Source organism: Lagopus leucura, unplaced genomic scaffold (genome assembly GCF_019238085.1).
Source record: "Lagopus leucura isolate 7727_CA_CO unplaced genomic scaffold, USGS_WTPT01 Super-Scaffold_100002, whole genome shotgun sequence".
In the NCBI taxonomy this organism is placed as follows: Eukaryota; Metazoa; Chordata; class Aves; order Galliformes; family Phasianidae; genus Lagopus; species Lagopus leucura.
In genome coordinates, this window is record NW_024962263.1 from 28,972,411 (window position 1) to 28,993,370 (window position 20,960).

General features: G+C 40.2%; 1 protein-coding gene across 5 annotated transcripts in view; it reads left to right on the top strand.

The window, feature by feature from the left end:
- The first annotated feature begins 9,856 nt into the window (after positions 1-9,856).
- LOC122179336 (poly(rC)-binding protein 3-like) overlaps positions 9,857-20,960 on the top strand; it is a 130,522-nt gene continuing 119,418 nt past the window's right edge. For 4 of the 5 annotated variants that reach the window (XM_042870148.1, XM_042870151.1, XM_042870152.1 and 1 more), the window contains exon 1: positions 10,073-10,258. The gene's annotated coding sequence lies outside the window, so the exon portion shown is untranslated. Of the gene's footprint in view, positions 9,963-10,072; positions 10,259-20,960 lie in introns of those variants that run through there. The other variant, XM_042870149.1, reaches the window with a different exon arrangement.

The window sequence follows — 20,960 nt, forward strand, 5'->3', positions numbered from 1 at the left end:
TACAATTTAACCTGTGAAGCTTCCTGTGGTTTAACTTGTTGCAACTTCAAGGCCTCTGCAAGGGTAGCAGCTTTTTTGCACTGATCACTGGTGAGCTGCTTGTTGCAGGTGCATACCATCCCTACCATGATGTGTTAATTGTATCGTTTGAGTCATAAGGGCAAGGAAAAAAAATATAGCAGAGGAGTGAAAGCCCGGAGTAGGCTTCCAGTTGGTCCATCAGATCATTCAAAAGGTTTGTCTTAATGTTCTTCATAATAATGTCAATACCCACTGCTTTTTCACCAAAAGGAAATGAGTGAAATTCTATGGGACAGAAGATTCTGAATTTGATTTATCAGGAAATGTCCCTTTGTTGATGTCTATATATTTGGAATTTGTCTCTTCAGTTCTGTCAGATGTGTTCTTTCACTGTGATGTTTTACATGTGGCTAAAGGCCAGCATATGTCCTGAATAGAAGTTGTCTGTCAGCTTGTACTTCAAATTTCCTTACCTCCTCATCAGTGAATACTTAATGGTGCAGGGCTCTGTAGGGAGAGCAAATTCTCTTACAAGGGGAAGAGGTACACAGACAGGAAAGGAAAGAATAATAGGAAAGGGGATGCAAAGATATGGGGAAGTTTGGGAATAGCTGCCCTCAATCTTTGAGAACCTGGTAGTAGTATAGGCAAAGAATGGCAGAGAAAACAAATACAGAGAGAGACTTCCTCAGAGTTGCATGATATAGGAAAGTGTCTGAAGGTGAAGAAGACTGTACTGGAAGATGCAGCATAACATGAAGCAAAACTAAATGCAGGAAGTTAGAACTGGAAAAGAAAGGACAAATATTCAAGAGACAAATTTGAAAGAGAAAATGTAAATGTAAAATTGTGCATAGATAAACCATCTTTCTCCTGAAACACTGCAGTACACCAGAATCTAGAGTGAGTTGTGCTAAGATACTAGGTCTGTTGGGTGTCACAATTATTATTTTATATCCTGAGAGCCAAAGCACTGAATCACAAAGTGACTCTCATGAGGGTGCAGTGAAACTCTGCAAGTGGAAGAGGGGGGCTGAACTTAGAAAACATTGCTGAACATCTTTCCTCTTAGCAAAGTTTCAGACACTTGTAATAAAAGTAAGGAATGAAGTAGGCTATGATGTTGGACATAAAGTGCCATTATAACCAAGGTATGATTTTTTGTTGAACAAAGTTATTGTACTGCTTTTTTTTCTGTCATTCCAAGCCACACTACATGAATTAGCCAACCCTGGTATAATCTGTCAGGAAAGCTGTAACAAAAATACCTGCATACGATTTTAATAACTCTAGCCTCAAACACAAATATTTACTGAAATTTTAGTATTATCTGCCAATATTGATGCAATGCATGTTCTGATGTTACTGTACAATGAGTGACTGCCAATACAGACTTCAAAGCTGTTCCTGTTTTTAAATCTATTATTTACTCTACAGCTCTTCCTGATCAAACATTATTCAGACTCAACCCTAGCACACTGATAACTCTTATGTTGTACCAGCGCATAGAAAAATCTCACAGTACCCATTTACATCAAGAATTTGATGTAAAAACACAAAAGCTTTTTCATAAGGAATTTGAACAGCACAATTTGGAGAGTGCGTTGTTAAAATTATTGGTCATTATAGGAAAACAGCTTGGTTTTTTGAGGGAACTATATTATATCAATGTCTCTGGAGACAGAATTAAAACTGACACAAAGTGAATTTTCTGCATATAAAGACTCCAGGCTCTCAGAAGATGGACGCTGGTAGACACTGATGAATCTTCCAAGAATGCAGAAGAAGCAACATTAAACTGAGTCCTCAGCTTTCAGCAGCAAACTGGACTTGCTGTAAGCATAGACAAAGCAGAAATTGCCTAAGGTGGCAGGCTACTGGGAAGACAAAGTGCATTAACTCCCCACTCCCTCCCACCAATTTTTTCCATATTAGGACTGGGAAAGACAGGTTGACTGAAGCTGCTGCTGCCCCTAAAGTAGGAGTGGAAACTATTGGTAGAATGCCCAGTCCCAGCAGCTGTGATAGTTGACTAGAATCAGTCCCTGGAGGCAGCAAGATTAGCAGCATGGATCCTCTACATCTCTCTACTGCAATTCCCCACTTTTCTGTGGCAGGCAGAAGTAGCCCTATCCCATCTGTTGTTTTAGGAGAATTGACTGCCAACTTTGTCTGAGCCATTAAAAAGCCTGTCACTTGCTTCAGAATAAAAGACATGCAAAATGTTGGTAGTTGTAAATGCAGAATAATCATGGTGTTATTTACATGTAGAAATTCAGAGTGTGTCCTTGGTTGAAGTGCATGCAGTATGTACTACACTACTTGTTCCAAAATGCCAATGGCAATAACTTCATTCTCCGCTAATGCCTATCTCAGGTTCTCCTTTTTCTGATGCAAGTTCTTTGAGATGAATGTAATGGATTAGTGTTAAAACTTATTTTCTTCATTCAGGAAGGATGTCATCACTATTTCACTATTTGCATTTGAGATGTGAACCACAAAGGAAGGAACCTTTTGTTTTGACTTTCCAGCTTCCCAGTGTTTTCACGATTTGTGTCTTGGCAATTTCTATTCCTTCTGCCAAGAGTCTGTGATCCTGGGAATTTCCATAGATGATAAATTTAGTAACCAAACTCAGAGTCTTGAAACAGAATTCTTCAAGTCTATTCCATAGCTGACTGGCTGATTTTTGTGCTCTGCACAAGCTAATAGGCCTCAGATCTTCCCTGATGGAATGAAGTATTTCTATAGATCTGTGAGTTGTTCTCTCAGTCCACCTTTTGCCTGTGATATTCCTTCATGTCACAGCCAGCTCTTTTCACTGTGGCAGAATTTTACGTTGTAACTGCTTTTCTGGTTTTACAATTCCAGACAGCTTTTTATTCTAACTGTTCAAAAGTGTCACAGTGAGCCATATTATAATGCCTCTATTCCTCATCTGTATTGAGTCAAGAGTTGTATTTGTGAAGTTCCCAAGGATCAGATTTCATGCTCTTTATTTCATGCTCCTTATGCCTGCTTCCTCAGCGGAGGAACTTATGCACTAGGAGGAAGAAGAACTTTCAGGTTTTGCTTGGACTCAGTCTTGAAGGACGGCTGTTTGGCTTGTTCACCTGCTTCCTTGGTCCCCCTGTTTCTGGCATGTTTCAGCTTTTTCTTAAATACAGCTGCTCCAACGGTACGCAAGATCTGACTTTTCTATGCAGATATCCTTGTCCTTCTCAATGAAAACCCAAAGGGTATCATGGCTGGATGCCTCCTTCAGCTTTTGTCTTGGACAGTGGCTCTCCCATTATTTCAGTTGTGATTACTGTAAAGGACCTTGATTGGTTTTTAGATTAGCCTTTACTGAAGACTGGATACTTGCTTACCAGCTTTAATGAACTATCAGGAAAATGAAATAGGGCACTCTAAAAAAATAAAGAAATAATCACTTTGAGTTTTAAAAGAAGGAAATTGTGGTTGATTTTAAACCTTCACAATGAAACTTACCTAGTACCCCATGGTAGCTTTGATAAAACTGGCATGACCTTCTACCTTCTGATAACAACCAAACATGACATTAGAACTTGCTTGAAAATCCAGAGGACACCCAGAACTGTGCAGTATTTCTCTGCCATCTGTTTCTTACAAGAGAGGTGTTAGTTCATTGTCATCAGGATTATTCCTTGCTTCCTAGTAAAGTTTCCTCTTCCTGTCCATCCCCCAGCAACTCTTTGAACACAGGAGGAAAATATTTGCATGCTCTGATCTTCTCTAACTCCATCACAGGACTCATGCCTTAAGACACTCTGTGTATCCTTCTTTGCCTTCATTTTCCACCAAAAGCGTATTGCTTTCAATCTGTTTCATCTTGCCTCTCCATAGTGCCAGACTAGTTGAGAGGTAAAACTGCCAAATTACGTTAAGCAAGACTTAAGGGCAAACATCCAACTGCAAGATTAAGAGCAAAAGGTTATTGATAAAACCATGATGAATACAGTTCTGGTCTATACTTAACAACGTGACTCCTGCTCTTTCATGTATCCCTTGAGGGATTTATTTTGTGCTGTCCTGCTCTGAGTGCAGAAGATGTGGATCCATAAAGTCTGCCTCCTTGGTGGCTAGCTCACCTCTGAGAGATTTCCAGTTCCAAGTGCTCAGTATTTCTTCAAGGCTCTGTTTCTGAATGCAAATGAAAATGTTGATCGCGTTTCTTGAGAGAGGCACCTCAGATGCATAAATAGACATTTCCATGTCAGCCTGGCAGGGACTGTCAAATGGATAAATACAGCTGATTTTGCCTCCTGAGATCAGACGTGTTGTGCACCAACAGCATATTCTCCCTTTGTCCTTCAGCAGCCAGCTGACTAGCTGCCCATGCCATTGGGATTCTTTTTAACTTCTCAGTGAGGTTATTTATACAATTGTAATACATCTATTATGAGTTATCATAATGGCACGTGTTCTATAAGATTCATGATCACTGGTAGGCTAATGGCTATCCACAGACATCACAATTTATCAACATGGATGGCAGATGCTGTAAAATCCATGTGGTATGAATGTTATGCATATAACATTCATTGTACACAATGTTTCAAGTATAGTGTCTTTTTTTTTTTTTAATATTAGCCTTTCTCTGCTTTGCTGGATGCATACATGCAAAGTGTGTTTTCTTCTGACCTAACCACACTGGAATTCCAGGCAGAAAATCTCTTTTATAGTCAAACTGTAATTCTATTAAAAAGGAATATATATTTTTTAATCCTTTTTTTACTTTATCTTTTATACTTCCTGTTCCCTGCAGATACAGTCTGCTTTGGCACGGAAAACAGATAGGAAGCCTAGTTACTGATTTTCAAGATAGACTTCATTTTGGACTTTATAGATGCAATAGACCTTTGTTTTGGCTGCCTTCAGAGAACAGTTTCAACCAGGCAGAGCTGATGTGGTAACTCTGCATGATGATTACATTTGTGATTGTCCAGTGAACCTGCTCAGCCTACACCCCTGAGTCTGGACACAATTATTTTCATTCTGACAAAATGATATGGTAGGAGAGCACAGCTATAACCATGGTGATCTTCTCCAGCCATGAGCTGTGTTATTGTTCCGTCTTTAAAAAATTTTCAAAATCAGTGGAAGAAGTTCCAATTGTTTTACAAAACAGCGTATGAAATCAGCTGTGCAGTTATTTGTCTCTTCTGCAATATTTCTAGGAAAAGAAGTATGTTGGTTTTTAAAGAGATGCTAAAAAAGACATTACAACACACCAAGATTTTCATTTTAGAAGGCCAGTGACTAAGAATGAAAGGCGTTCCGTGTTTTACCTCCACTAATACATTACATATATATATATGTATATATTGGCTTTTGGCAGGAATTGGGGGTGGCTAAATGATATCTGCCTCTATTAGCCAGCCCATCTTAGCTAATTCATTAAATGATGACTCAGATGTGAAACATGCCTCGTTTTTTTCTTTTTTTCCCTCCCAATACTCACTTGAAGACCTCTGTATTTGTGGGGTTGTACTGTAAGACTCATTTGCTTTTACTCAAGTTAACAGATGAGAACTTGTTGGCTTGGGAACACATGGCTGAAAAGCCATCCTTAGCACTGGAGAACCAGTAGCTGGTGGGCTTCAGACAGCAGAGGCAATTCTTTCTCTATCATTGGAAGTTCCACTGACTCAAGGAGTGAAGGTGCTTGGCTCAGTCTTCTTCCCAGGCTTTTAGGCCATTACAATTTTTCAGATAACGGGAGCTTAAACTGACATCTAGAGAACAGCACATCTACCCAGCTCACTCTTTTGTTCAGACTGTCCTGCATGGCAAGGTCAAATTTTACTGTGAAGGTCAAATTATTCACAGTGATGTTTTTTTTTTTTAAAAAAAAAAAAAAAAAAGAAATTCAGATGGTAAAGTAAATGCAATATAAAGAAATGGCAGAGAAACTGAGGAATGGGTTTTTCCACTGGTAGTGGCTTCACATTTGGTGGTACAGAAGCATTTTTTTAAGCTGTATTGCTCATTGTGGTGAATGAATCAAAGGGGTAAAGAGCTACTCAGCTTTCCCCGTCTTCTCAGCTCCAGCTACTGTCTGATGAATAGGGCTCCTAATCACTTGATATTGAGATATGTTTTATGGCTCACTTGACACAGCTCTCTCTTGCAATCTTTGGTTTATTCACATCCAGTGAACTTCATTGTGCCTTGATTTTTTGGAGGACTACATTTTTAGTGCCTATCTGTTTAACAGAAGGTTCTTCCAACTCGCGGTATGTAGTCAATTGAACATGAGCTTTTATAATGAGGTATTGACTATTCTTTGTTCAAACAAATATTAAACTTTATTTCCAAATTTTGAATAGCTCTTTATTTTTATTTTTTTTTACCTTTCTTCCCTCCTTTTTAAAATCTAGTGCATGATGTTGCTGCATTTGCAGAGCTTGATCCAGAAGAATCAAAGAACATGCTTAAGGAAAAGAATGGCATGTGGTTCATGAACCTCATAATTAGTTCCCCTTCCTAGCTCTAAGCAGTAATTAAATCTGTCACTTCTGCTCTGCTGATTCATTTATTTAGCTACTTAATTGCTCAGCTGAATACATCTTTATCTCCGGAACTGCAATATTTTATTCAGACAAAGAAATAGCATAATCCATTATTTTTTTCCAAGAGCAGGGACATGTAAAAGAAAAGAACACTAATACTAGATGATTTGGTGTGTTGTCAGTTTTCACTTATCAAACAAAACAGTGTTTAAGGGAAAACTTCAACCACTGCTTGAGGATAGCTTCCCGTATATAGGTTTGTTTCCCTGGGAAATTATGTCAAATGCTGGGAACTGGTCTATTTGATCTATATTTCCCTTTCCATGAGTTAATGTAAAGCTTCGAGGAAAGTGGTCACAATCTCCTATAAAACCACTATTCTCATCTTGACCTAATGGCAGAATATTTTATAAACATTTTAAATTTGTAAATATCTACTAAGTTATATGCAAACTAAATGACTCGTCTTCAAATACAGCATTTTGATTTACAAAGAAACAGCTTTTTTAATACGTATAAGCTTAAAAAGCAGCAAATACATCTCTGTAAGGCGTATTTCCATACATGCAGTTTTCTCTTGTTTTCTTCATCCTAAAGGGTGAGGTTACAAAATTCCCTTGCTGATCTTTACCAATAGGTTGGAAGAACTGATATGGGAAATCAGCCACCTCTGGGAAAAACAATGAGGACTATATGAATACAGGTCAAACAGGGCTTTTTGTCAAGACAAGGAAATATTGTGAGTTTTGTAAACTTTGGTGTCCCCTTGTCTCTGAATTCTGTAATGATAGCTGTTCCAAGAAGTAGAAGACACAAAAACCACCAAAGATTCAGGGAAGAATATTTTTATTTCACTTCTGGCATCAGCAGCTCAGTTTTGCCAGTTTACTCACCTGCCTAGCTGGCTAGAATTTTGTACGATGTACACAATCTTATATTTCACTCCATTAGTGACTTATTTTTGCTGTCTTTTCCCTCAGTTGCAGCTATACCTCTGTTTAAGTCATAAGTCGTCTTTTTCCCAAGTATATTTGTTGTTCTAAAAATAATTTTTTTGCTTTCTTGGAAGGGGTTTTGTTGTGGTTCACAAGGATATTTTCCCTTTAGTGAAGATCCAGTTCATGTATTTGCAACACGAGGCATGTCCATGCTGTCACAGCAGAGACCCCCACCTTGGCTCCATTGGAAGTGAATGCAGGCCCCTATATGAAGATCAGCCAGCAGAATGCGGAATGGGCAGGATTTACTAGCGATATTGCGATGCCTCGCAAATACAGCTGCACATCTCACAATACCTGTCTGCTGAGCTATGCAGGCTTCCCCCTGCCTGCACCACATCAGGGGTCTCTGCTTCACTCGCCCCACGCACAGCCCCGTTCTCAGCAACAGCTTTGTCAGCCTGTGGGCTGGTGGCCATGGCCGACAATGCTCGGTCAGTATTGTCTGTGTAGTGTTATTGTTCTGCATCTGTGTAGTCTGGCTGACTGAAAGCTCTTTGTTAAAAGAAAGAATATTTCTCTCCCTGCTAAACTAGGAAGTCTGGAAATCTTGCGGGCAGTTTTGTTCATACTGTGCCTGTGTCTGCAATTCTGAGGCAGGCGTTTCGCATGAGCTTCACTTAAATATCATGTCTTTTAAATGTGTTTCTTCCACTGATGTCTGCTAAGCGTGGGTTCTTTGTTATGTAGGACATATACTTAAATTCAGGGAATTAGTAAAGCAGCAAAAACTATCTCTGGACATCCTTTGAAGATAAGGGTGCTTTGAGGATAAGCCTGCATGTGAATGGTTTTGGTGTGAGAAAGCAGCGCTCAGTGTGGCAGGACAAACAAGTTAAGATCAGAGGAGGGCACGGGAATGGAACAGGGAAAATAACATTTATTTGCAGTGAAAGAGAAGTTTATTACTGAGTTGGTGTGAAGTGAGCACAGGAAACAGGGATAATTTCAGATGGCTTTCATCTCAGTTATAAGAGAACATGAGGTTAGCCATATTAGCAACAGGATTAACTACTTTTACATAGACGTGTATGTCCCTTGAGACACAAGATGTAGAGGGACATCTGGGAATGTCTGTGAAGGGGAGAAGGGGACAGTGATAGTCAGCTTCCACTGCGATCAACTTAGATGTTCTCATCCTGCCACCAACAGGCTAGTAATTACTATCTCAAAGGCACTGTTGAGTTTACAGGCAGTCAAACAGGATGAAAACAATCCACTATTGCTGCTCTGCCCTCCCTGTGCAGGAGCAGGCAGCGCCCAGCTGCTCACATAGCACAGACAAGGACACTGCAAAGTGTTGCACAAGCTCTAGGTCCCAGATCTGCTTATGGAGACATTCTACTAGATCGAAGATAGATCAGAACACACACAGTTTCTGTGTGTGTTCTTAAATGTGGTTCCTGATTAGTTTTCAGTTCTCACTGCACAGTTGGAAAGTTCAGGCCAGATTTTATCATCACTTGCAGCACTAGAATATGTTGGTGTAAAACACATCTATATCAAATCAGATGCAAGCCCCCACTTTTGATACAAATCATAGAACGGCTTGGACTGGAAGGAACCTTAAAGATCAAATGCACCCAAGACTGTACTTCATTAATGCAGCGATACATTTATTCACATATTGAGAACTTATTCCTGAAGCTTTAATTAGGAGTAGCCGTTGCTTATGCTATTTGATGTAATGTATCTGTGGGGCTTGAAAGCTACCCCTGGACAGCTCTGGTCACTTCGCTGGGTTATATAAGATGCACAGAGCTGGGTACCTATAAATATTAGCATGCAGCTGTCACAAAAGGATCGTGAGCAGGCTGCTCGGGACCTGGAAAACATAATAACTTGGCACCCGGGAACATACAACTCTGATAACATATTGCAAGGTTATGTGTTGGGGGAGAGGGTAGGAAGGTGGTGGTCGCTTTTTATCTTTGTCTCTTTTTAATTTTAGTTTTTCCTTCTGGTATAAGTTGAATCTTTACAATTTTTATCACGTTAGGATGTGACATTCCCGGCCTTGACAGTGCTTTTGTTTGGATATTTATAGCAGCTTCTGGTCATTGTCGAGCAAAGGAGATTGCCCTGCCCTCTGGCCCTTTCTTAAGCAGATTTTGGGCAGAAGCTCCTCTCATGTGGCACTAATTGAAATGATTGGTGGAGGGGGTGTTGTGAGCGCACTGTGTCTGACTCGGGTTTATCTGCCAGGGGCTAAGCCAGGGGAGGCAGGGAGGGGAAAAAAAAAAAAAAAAAAAAAAAAAAAAAAAAAAAAAAAAAAAAGAAAAAAAAACACACACACACACACACACACAACAGCCAGGCTTTGCTTCGCTCTGGTCGCGCTGCCGGCCATCTGTCCAAGCTCGGGCTCGGAGACGGGCGGAGGGACGCGGTCGCTGCCGCTCCGCAGGTCGGTACCGCCGCGGGCGCTGGGCTCCCTGCCGGAGCCGCACTGGGCTGTTGCGTGCTGCGAGTCTGGGCGCGGGTCTGAGTGGCGCTCTCGGCAGTTGGGCGCGCTGCTCGCCGAGCGCTGGCTGCTCAGGGCGGGCCGGCAGCGGGCGAAGTCGCTGAAAGATTTCGAGTGGCAAATTGGAAGTGATTTCGGGTGGAGATGGGGCTCGTGCGGGCGGCTCGTCGTCCGGGCAAGTGAGCTGCGCTGAAATATGTTTTAGGGATTGTCAGCTGGAAAGTGTGCGCTTCCCTTGGGTGAGTAACTCCGCCTGAGCCGGCAGCTTGCGGATCTGAAGGAGATGGTATCTTTCGGAGGTTTGTCCGCCTCCCTTTACCGCAGCCCCTACCCCCTGATAACTATTCTCTGTAAGTTTAGGGCGAAATCGGGAGGGGCGCGAGCTGGCCGTGCGCTCCGCAGGGGTTGTGAAGGATTAGCAAGGCAGAGGCTGCGAAGTTTCTGACGTCCTATAAACCAGCAATACTGTCAGAAGCAACAGAGCTGCGTTATTTTCACGCGTTTTCAAGGTGTTAGCCGGGGAGGTTGCATCTTTCTCTTTAGCTGCTAATGTTTCTGGAGGCTATTTGGAGTTGGTGGTTTTAACAGCCCGAGCAAACAGCTGTATGGTAGTTCTGTGTGCAACAGGGAGAGAAAAAGTGAAACTTCAGTGTGTGTTGCTTGAAGAAAACTTACGAACTTTGTGCTAGCTTCATGGTAACAGCAGTGAGAGGTTTCTAGACTCCATGCCTCTAATTGTTCGTAATATTAAAGCACGCAAGGAGTCTTGTTAGTCTGCACCAAAAACTATATTTCAATTTCTTTAACACATCTGCTATGAAGTCATATTAACCAGAAACCGGTTATGCAAATTCTATTGTTTGTGTTCGTGATAACTCTACTAGGCCTACTTGAAAAACAAAATAAGGTTCAGATAGTGTGTTAACAGAACTCTTAGCAGATCTCAGTTAAACACAGCGAAATCCAGCCATAGCTGAAAATGAGCGTGCACGTTGACTTTAAAATGTTAGAAAAGAATTTTGATGTGAGAAGTACGCATACCATCCCATCTAACTGTAGGTCTTGGGTTTCTTTTTTCTTCTGTATGATGTTTTGGAAATGGAAAAATAGTAAGAAGTGGATTTGAGCTGGTAATCCACTTGTCCACTGCTTATCCCTAATGAGGTTCTTAGTACACAGCTTGTGACCTATCGCTGAGGAACACTGACAATGGAATCCAGGAATTGGCCATACTGAAGTTACAAAGAGCTCGAGAAATATATAAATAAAATAAATTGAAAACATGAGGCTTAACCACTTATAAAGCCTTTAACAAACACATGGTGTCTACTATTCTACTTTATTCAAAGAGAAATAAAAAACTTGCCTATCACATGGTTATTACTCCATACCTTCTTAATATATACTTGGGTGAAGAAAAATGTCTATTTTCTTCACTGTCTGAATTAGTTGTGTTTTTTTGTTGTTGTTGTTGTTGCAGGTACGTTTTTTTCCTTTACAAAATAACTTGTCCTTTCTATTTTTCTCCTGTCTATCCGTGCTGCAAAAATAAGTCTTGAAGCATGTAACATTAGTTTTACTGTTTGTTTTCCATTCCTTATTGCTCTTGGTCTCCATTTGGTCCAGTTTTGAACATTTTTGTAATTTAAACACATCTGTATTTAAACACATCTGTAGAGTGGGAGGTGTGATAATGCATGGCAATATGAATGTATTGTTATTGTTACTTTGGAGAAGCTAAAAGCATGATAAATACTCCATTAGCTGTATCAGTAAGAAATATGTTAATGTGAGTGCATGGTCAGTTAGAAAACACGTTTTTATTTGAAAGCCTTCTCATGGCAGACATGGTATCAATAATCTTAATGCATAACCTGTGGTGCGTATCTTCCATGATGGATCTGATTTTTCTCATAGGTCTTTTGTAAATACTGTTTTTATTTAGGACAACAGAATTTTCAAGGAAAGTCCAGGCTCCTTGTTTCTCTTCAGCCTCTGAGTTTGGCAGGAATTTGCCAGGACGGTTGGGGGTGTACGGAACAGGCAGTTTAGGATGCAGCTCTTCTTGTCAGAAATTGCTTTTGGTATTGAAGGGCACTGAGGTCTGATAATAATGTGAATTGTGCCTATTCAAACTGTATGTCAACCCCAAATACTTCTGTGTGTGTTGGATACCAAGAAGGAAATCAGAGTAGCTGCCTCTGATTTTCGAAAGCTAGTGGACAACTTTGTAAAGCACTTAGTGGAGTATCAGATTATTTGCATCTGAAGCAGCATGCCACAGAGCAATCAGAGAGTAAAAGACTGTTCTAGCCAGAGTGCAGAGGTTTGCACCCTTTCATGGGTTCTCCTTGCTAGAGGAAATGAAAGGAGATCACAATCACAGAATGGCCTGAGTTGAAAAGGACCACAATGACCATCTAGTTTCAACCCCCCTGCTATATGCAGAGTCATAAACCACCAGTGCAGGCTGCCCAGAGCCACATCCAGCCTGGCTTCGAATGCCTCCAGTGATGGGGCATCCATAACCTCCTTGGCCAACCTGTTCCAGTGCTTCACCACCTTCTGAGTGTCAATGGAAGGCTGATGAAATCACAACAAACACCAAATGCTAAGCAAAGAGCTGCACACTCTGGCAGTACACAGCCACCTGGGCTGCTGTCAAACAAACCCTCCCAGTGTCTTCCCCAAACCTTGGGCAGTGCTATTAGGGCAAATCCTGTGGCTGCTGCCCTGTGGTGGTGCTATTAAGGGAGCTTGGGATGCAGGAGGATGCAGAGGAATGGAGCAGATCTCGCCTTTCTGCTGGCAGGGCTGGGCAGGATCAGCTGCTATGGCACCCTGCTGTGGGGCTGTGCCTGTGGGGAAGAAGTGTGAAGGAGGAATCTGATAGTGGGAAAGTGCTGGGAGGGCAGTGCTGAGCAAAGTGTGAGGTGATGAGATCTTGAGGGGGCGGGGGAGGCATTGGCAGAGGTTGAGTTTTGGTGGAGTAAGGATTGAGGGCAGTTGTATGGACCCAGAAGCCGGAGCTCTTGAGTTTTGCTACAGGGAACTTTTGCAACTGGATGGGTAGGATGAATCGGGTATATGAAAGACATCTAGCTTTAGGTGTCCCTCTTCATTTCAGGGGAGTAAGACTAGAGGACCTTTAAAATTCCCTTTCAACTCAATTCTATGATAAAAGTCAAGATAGGAAGTGAGCATGGGGATTCTCAAGGGCTGAGGAAAGGTTTGGCAATGGAGCAGGAGCAAAATTCAGGGATAGGGGAAGGCTGACAACAAGCAGGTAAGGGGATTCAGATAAGCTTCAGCCAATTCTGTTGTGTATGTGATATCAGTGAGGTAAGCACACAGCACTAAGACTGATTACTCTTGCTGTTAATGCTTCACAAAGATTTTCATTTAATGGAGTGTCTGTCTTCTGACGTCTGTAATAACGTCATGAGTGCAGATTGTGGAATGGGAAGAAATTTATTTTCATAGAAATTTGGAGATCATTTCTCTTTAAAAGAGACCTCCTCACACTTTCAGTTAACAAATGTAATTCATTGCATTCATTTGCTAAGCAACAGACTCACTTTGTTGCCTGTGAAGCACAAAAGCAAGGGAGGTTTTGACACAAGAAGCAGGGCTTATGTAAAGTTCATGAACAGCAGCAGAAAGAGTGAATGATGATTTTTTTCTGTTTTGTGCCTTACATTAAAATATTTTAAGGTTGGATACTTTTCTCTGCTGGCTGCCATCAGTGATAGAAGTATCAACAGGAGAAAAATGGGTCGCTTGGGTTTTAGCATTAAGTAGCAAATCCAAGGCCAATAGGATTTAGCTGAGATGTTAAGGTTTATTCAGTGCATTTAGTTAATGAAGTTGAGAGGAAAAAATGTCTGTCTGGGGGATGGAGAAGAGGACAGCTTCGCCTCCTGCCACCAGGTGCATCCTGCAGTGACTCTTCTTGATTGATAGGCACTCCAAGAGGCAACAAAGAGCTGAGTGAAAGGAGGTTTTAATTAAACCTGCACGATGCCAGCTCTTTTGGATTAAAATTGAGCAGGAAATCTTTGGAATATACATCCGTCTAGTCTTAAGGGTGTACGTTTGTTATTATGAAGCTTAGGAGAAGGGGAGATGACAATATGTCCAAGTGCCTACGCAGCAGTTACAAAGCAGTGACAATGTTCAGTAAGTTCAATCACATGCGAAACCTTGTCAGTAGCTAACATTTATCAATCAGGCACAGAAAAGAAGTTCAGGTCAACTAATTCCCATCTGAATAGTATGCCAAGATTTCTTGCAGGCAGTCTCACAGTCTCAGCAGCACAGGGGCCTCTTGCTGCACTAACCTGTGATCTGAAGCTTTTGTATGCTCTGCCAGGGGCTAGCATCTTGGCATTGTACAAGCAGTTCAACATCCACAGTTGCTTTTAGAGCCTCAAAGACTTTCAGCAGAGAGACCAATTTAAAAAAGATTGATAATATAGAAAGTTGCCTTTATTTTAAAGATGAAATAATATCTACGCAAAACTCAAAACAACATGAAATGATCCTTTTTCCAGGATTTCTAGTCTTTCTTTTTTTCAGTTACATTCCTCTATAGGCCAGACTCCTACTCAGATCAGACGTCATTGTTCCTGAATCTGTAGTGGTCAGTTAGAGTCTGATGAACTTTCTTATTCCACCCACGCCTTCAAACATCTGTGCTTGCTGTCATAGCTGGGAGCTCTTGGACAGCAGTTAAGACCATTGAGATTCAGTCCAGTGACCTCAACAGCCTTTTTTTCTGAGTGGGATGTGGGCAGGGGTGGCAGGATTTGATTGTAGCAGTCTTGAATCCATAAGCAGCAGGCTTACAAAATGAGTAAAAAGATTCCCTGTAGCAGTTGTACCAGCCTAACCAGTAGCTCGGATAGCCTATGGCTTAGCACAAGTGTGTGAGAAGGGCAGTGAAGCAGTTCTTGGAAGGATTTAGCTCAGTGACACCTGAAAACTCACACAAAATGGATGGTTTGGAGAACAAGAGTGCATGTGGGGGGTTGCTTTTTTTATTGGTTTGGGGAGGAGTTTATTATTTAGGAGTCTTTTTTTTTGGGGGGGGGGGGGGGAAATTATTCTGCAAGTAATAAGAATATTGATAAAGCAGCATTTGCATTTTTCTTCATCGTTATGAACTGGTCTATTCCTGTTAGTTTCACATAACCTTTACTGAACAAAAAAATAGCCTGTATTTATAGACTAAACCAGAGATGTGTCTGTAATAAGAAATAAAAAAGTTTCTTTTTTTTTTTTGTAAAGGAAAAGTTTTTAAAACAAACAACAACAACAACAACCCCTCCATCAGCTGTCCAGGAAAGAAAGAATGCATTTGGATGTAAAGAGCTTAGAGCAGTGTCCATTATTTTTTTTGATGGTTCATTACCTTAAACTTGTTTTCTGGTGTTTTTCTCATTAGTGGGCAGTAAAGCACCTGCTCAGCATTTGAGCCTGATATAAACTAATAAAAAGATAGAAGGTGAGCTTTGAACACCAGAAGTTGACTTTTCTGTGATTTCATTCAATTAAGAGAACTGTGCACATACCTTTATGATCTCCTTAGCATGGCATGGCTGCGTGCCAGAATCTACCCAAAAGTGCTTACAGAGATTTTTAGCATCTGCTTTGTAACATTAAACACCTTTTAGAAACAGCAGCGGCAATTTCAAGTGGAAAAGCTGTAAAAATGTTGGGACCAGAAGCAACCTTTCACATGGTCCATAATTACTTCATAGCACAGGATTAAATGCTGGAAATCCCTCAGCTGTCTGATGGAGTTTTGTTTGCTTATGATCAAAGATATAGAAGGTTATCTGCCTTTTTTTTTTTAATTTTTATTAAAGCATGTTATACGTATGAGAGCAAATTAAAATGAAGTAAACTTTATTTTTGTCTGTGCAGGAAACTGTTCTGACATGCAAGTTAAGAGTATCCATTCAGAGCAGTAAGAATCAGGTTTGGTGTCTCAGCTCCTTTTGGTTTGGAGATATTTGAGTATGTGGGTTTCCATCTGATAGCAGGAGACATCGGAAGTTCCACCACTGGGTTTCTCTGGGAAGAATAAGAGCCTCAGGCAGGCACCAAAAGACGTATTTCATTTCCCCTTCCCTCCTTTCCCCATCAGCGTTCGTACTGTAAAAACAGATCCCTGGTAGGTAATGGAAAGACTGTCACTGTTAATTAAGAACTGTGAGCATCCTATGATGTTTACTGTGGGCTGGGCAGGGGAAGCAGCATAAAAATTAGAAGAGCTTTCAAATCTTGCTTGTAATGAAGTTTAATGTTACTTCAGCATAAGTAACATCAGATACGTCTGAAGCTGACCCTGTGTTTTAGAATACTTCTGAAATATTTGAATTTTCTGCTTGCACGTGAATGATATATCTCTGATGAAATAAGGCCTCCAGCATAAACCATGCTGGTGGAGTATCCTGAAGCCCTGCTTCCTGTGACCAGTGAGAGCACCTCTCTGAGCAGCCTCCCCTACTGATAGAATTGCATCTGCATTTGGGGGTTTCTCTTGTGATTGTCATGCTGGGGGTGACTCTTTTTCCCACACTTCTGCTGTTACCTTCTGTAATGAGGGATGTGAGACTTGTCTGTGTTCTTCGCCAAATATCTAGTTATGTGTGTCTTTCTTTTTCTATGTTTTTATCAGATATCATTGAAGTGACTTGTTGAAAGATGCTCGTTGCTTCCCTGACGTGTTAGCCATGCTCACAAGATTTTCCTATTGCTCTCTGTGAAATGTGTTGACTGAATGAACTGTTTGTTCTTTAAAAGAAAAAAGAAAAAAAAAAGTTCAGGAAAAATGTCTCTAAAGTTTTCGCTTTAATTCTGATTTACCTCTATTACTCATGTTGAGCCAAATCCTGAGGGTTTCGTTCAGCTGAACGCTGAGGGTAGGCTGAAATACATGAGTCCCGCAGGAATCGTTCTGTGTGGAAGGTAAAATGAAGACCAGAGGCACATGTATCTCTCATGTGCACTGTGAATGCTTGTCTAAAGATAATGACCATGCTTTGACTATCCCCTTACAACGTGCAATGGTAAGTTTTTGCAGTAGGTTGCATCTGCCTGTGATCAGTTACGTTTTAAGGCATATTTACTAAATGCTTTAATCAGTGTTAGAAGTCCTACTGCTTTGATGGATGATTTATTTTGCATGTCGGCCTCCTGGTTAGCCACAGATCTGTAGTTAACCTGTATGTCTGTGAGAGCCTGAGTGTGAATTAAGCTGTTGTCGTATACTCTATCATCACATAACATCTGATATCAGAGTATCCAACCTCTCACGGATATCTAGTTAGAGTTTGTGAGACTTCACTGATCTTTCAAAAAGCTTTCTCTAAGAAGCTGCTGATCTTCAGCTGTGGTATGGTCATTTCAGCAATACCAATTCCTCTACTGTCTGTTGTGCTGTGGGGTACAACACATTAGCTTAAACACTAAAAACATAAATACTTACGTTCAATGGCTATAAAGACTGTTGTGGCTGAATGTAAAGGCAGCTCACCTGTTTTCATTCCTGTTTCCCCAGATAAGGATCGCACCCATGGCCTGTTACTGAGTGTCATCTGGCAAATGGTATTTTATAGTTGATGAGTGAACCTCTCACCTTGCAACTGTGAATTGTGTGAATACACTACAATGTAGTTGGGTAGCTCTTCTTCATTTTTTCTTCCTGGTCTCTTGGTCTTTGGTTTCAATGAAATGATGATAAGATGCAGAGTTAAGACCATTTAGACAGTCTTTATAGTAATTTTCTAATAGCAGTTTTCTTGTGAAGAAGGTAGCCCTAACTTAATTGTTTAATAAACTTTTGGAGGGTTTTATTTGTTTATTTGGTTGCCTTGTGGGGCAAATAGACCAACATCACTTGTGACAGATAGTTTTATCTATGCAGAATTTGTTGCTAGGTGTTTCCTTGACCCCAGACCTGCTGGCACATGATCGTTGCTACAGGATTTGGAGCCTGAGCTTTGTGTTGTCATCCCTAGATATCATTTTTGGGTTCTCTGTTTGCTGGGGCCTGCTTACATCTGATCCTTCTCATTATCTTACATCTCTGTGACTTTTTCTTGCCAGTTTTACCTCCCATTAAGAATCAACTCTTATTTTACCCTGAGTAGGTGTGTGGAAGTAAAGTGGAGTTGAAAATTAAGCACAAGCATAGTTTTACAAAGAAAGGGTCAAAGACAAGCTTTCTACCATGCTTTTAATACATTGGATTATTCACAGATGGATGGGTTTTTAGTTGGCTCCAGAAGTAAAGGGCCCGCCCCGTATATATGTAAACCTTTCTAAAGTAACTTGAATTCCCTTAAGAGCAATGCATTAAAGTGCCATGAAAATGGAGTTTTCTTTTACATTGTGACCTTTCTGCTTTCCCATCAGTAGATAGGAAAGATCCAAACTCCAGTGAATATTATTAGCAGTCAATAAAGTTAAAAGCAGCATATATATATATATATACACACACACACTGGGAGATAAATGATAAAGTAGGTAGAATTGGCATTGCCCGTATTGGTAATGACATGTCACCTTTATTTTCTCTCTTTATGCCTCAGGTTTTACTTCAAAATTAAAAAAAAAAAAACAAAAAAAAAACTGATGCTCTTGATGAGAATGAGGGTGAGTTGCAAGAGAAAGGAATGTATTTCTAAATAATATCTTCAGAGTACACCAGACAGGCATAGAAGATTTGCACATGCACTTAAAATGTGTTTCAATTCTAGTTTCTATGTATTAAAGCATTTTAAGTATTTCATATACATGCATTTTTATTGTGAGATTGTGAGGAATTATCTTATGTGGAGATTCATAGATTTTACAAAATGCTTATTTTGATCACTTTGATTTCAAAGACATGAATTTTTACTCATTTGAAACTCTCAGCTGGAAACTTAATGCAACTTTAAACCATGGCTGTTGTCTCTCTAAAGAAAATTGTTTTAGCTGTGTTATACTTATTTCCTGCTTTTGCTTATGAAATATGGGAAAAGTGAATAAAACTTGTTCACATTCACTCAAATTTAAAAGAAAATGAATTTGTGTGTTTTCTGAGAAAGTTCTGGCAAACAGAACGGTTGTGGATGCCCCGTCTCTGGAGGCATTCAAGGCTAGGCTGGATGTGGCTCTGGGCAGCCTGGTCTGGTGGTGGGTGACCTGCACACAGCAGGGGTGTTGAAACTAGATGATCACTGTGGTCCTTTTCAACTCAGGCCATTCTATGATTCTATGAACAAGCCTATTTTGGAGAATAGTGACCCAAACGGTTTCATTTCTGTGCATAGAAGTAGTTCTGTATTGGTACTTTGATTTTCTTGAGAGTCAAGACTGCGTGGGGCTTGATAGAATGGAGAGAAAATCCACAAAATGAAAGTAATGTTAATCTGCAAATATGTCTATAGCTGAAGGCAAATTTTTTCCACATCTTCACAGATTCAGACTAGTGATTACTTTAAGCATCTTTTCTGTTGCAAACTGTATTTCGAGAGATTATTAGTCAAAATTTGAAAAGTACGCAGATGTCTCTTGCAGAAAGTTGATGATTTGTCTAATGATCCTCAATACTCTGAGGGAGAGCCATGGAAAATGATGCGCACTTGCGTACGTCTCATTGAGAACATTTATTACTGTAGCTGTCAGATGAGCAGGCTGTGATAATAAACAAAAATGGTTTTGTAGCTCATGTTGTGAGACTGGCTTTCGTTTCTGCAGCATTGAATAGTTGCTGTATGTAACAGTCTCCTTTGCCTTCGCCGTTCTCATTCATAAAATGGGGTTACTGAACTGTACTTATTCAGATAAATCTAATTTATGGTATTTAATCAACAAAGTTTTGAGTTAATCTGTATTAATTTTAACTTAATAATGATGTTCAATTAATAATTAGTCAAAGTCAGTAGTTTTCTGTAAGCACTGAGCACCTAATTTACGTGCTTATCTGTAGGTTGTACACACACACACACACACACACACACACACACACACGATTTGACAAAAGTGGAATTAAAGGAGATTCTCAGCCATAAATATTTTCCATTTCTCCTTTATTTTCTTTTTTTTTTTCTTTTCTTTTTTTTTTTTCTTAGATCTTTGGTAGTCTGGAGTACTGCTGATCTGCATTCATAGCCAATGAGTATCTCAGATTTATAATTGGAGCCTGGTTAGTTTTTGCACAGTACTGGCTAGCTTAGTGTATATTCCATTTACCCACAGCCTGAGTTCTTTGGGATAGACTGTAAAGATTGTTTTGAGTTTTAACAAGCATGCAGAAGATCAAATACAACACAAGGTTGTCCTATTGTAAACTTGCAAGTAGATTTAATTGAGAGTTAGTCTTCTCTTCCAATCTGAGGCACATCCCAGGCTCTTGCTGCACATCTGTCTTTAACTGTTGCAATGGGGCAGATGCCAAGATAATATAATTGCTTCATGTCTGTGATTAATATTAACAAGTTGCCCGTAAAATGAAGGGAAAATAGAAATGCTTCTTCTGATCAGTTTATCTACTAACATTCAGACCATCCTGAAGTTTAATATTTCTTTGAATTCATTTCTGCTATTGAGCGCCCATGCAGCAAAATAAACCCAGTCTATTCTGTTGGCTGCTGACGGTGAGTCTAGATCACATGCTGCAAGCAAAAAGCTCATCTGGTCTGCTTTGAACTACCACGTGCATGGAATAGCTCCACCTCAATGAAAATGTCAACCTATGCATATAGCTATGTGATCTTAGATTTTGCAGTTGTTTGGTTTACCATATTCTGTTGAGTTTTTCCTTCTTTAGCAAAAGGAAATTGTTTCTCATCTTATCCTCTACTAGGACTCTAAATGAAACTCTTGTCTTTCATCTGTATTGCTACCTGTAAGGTATTTGTAGACTACAATAGTATTCTGTTCAAA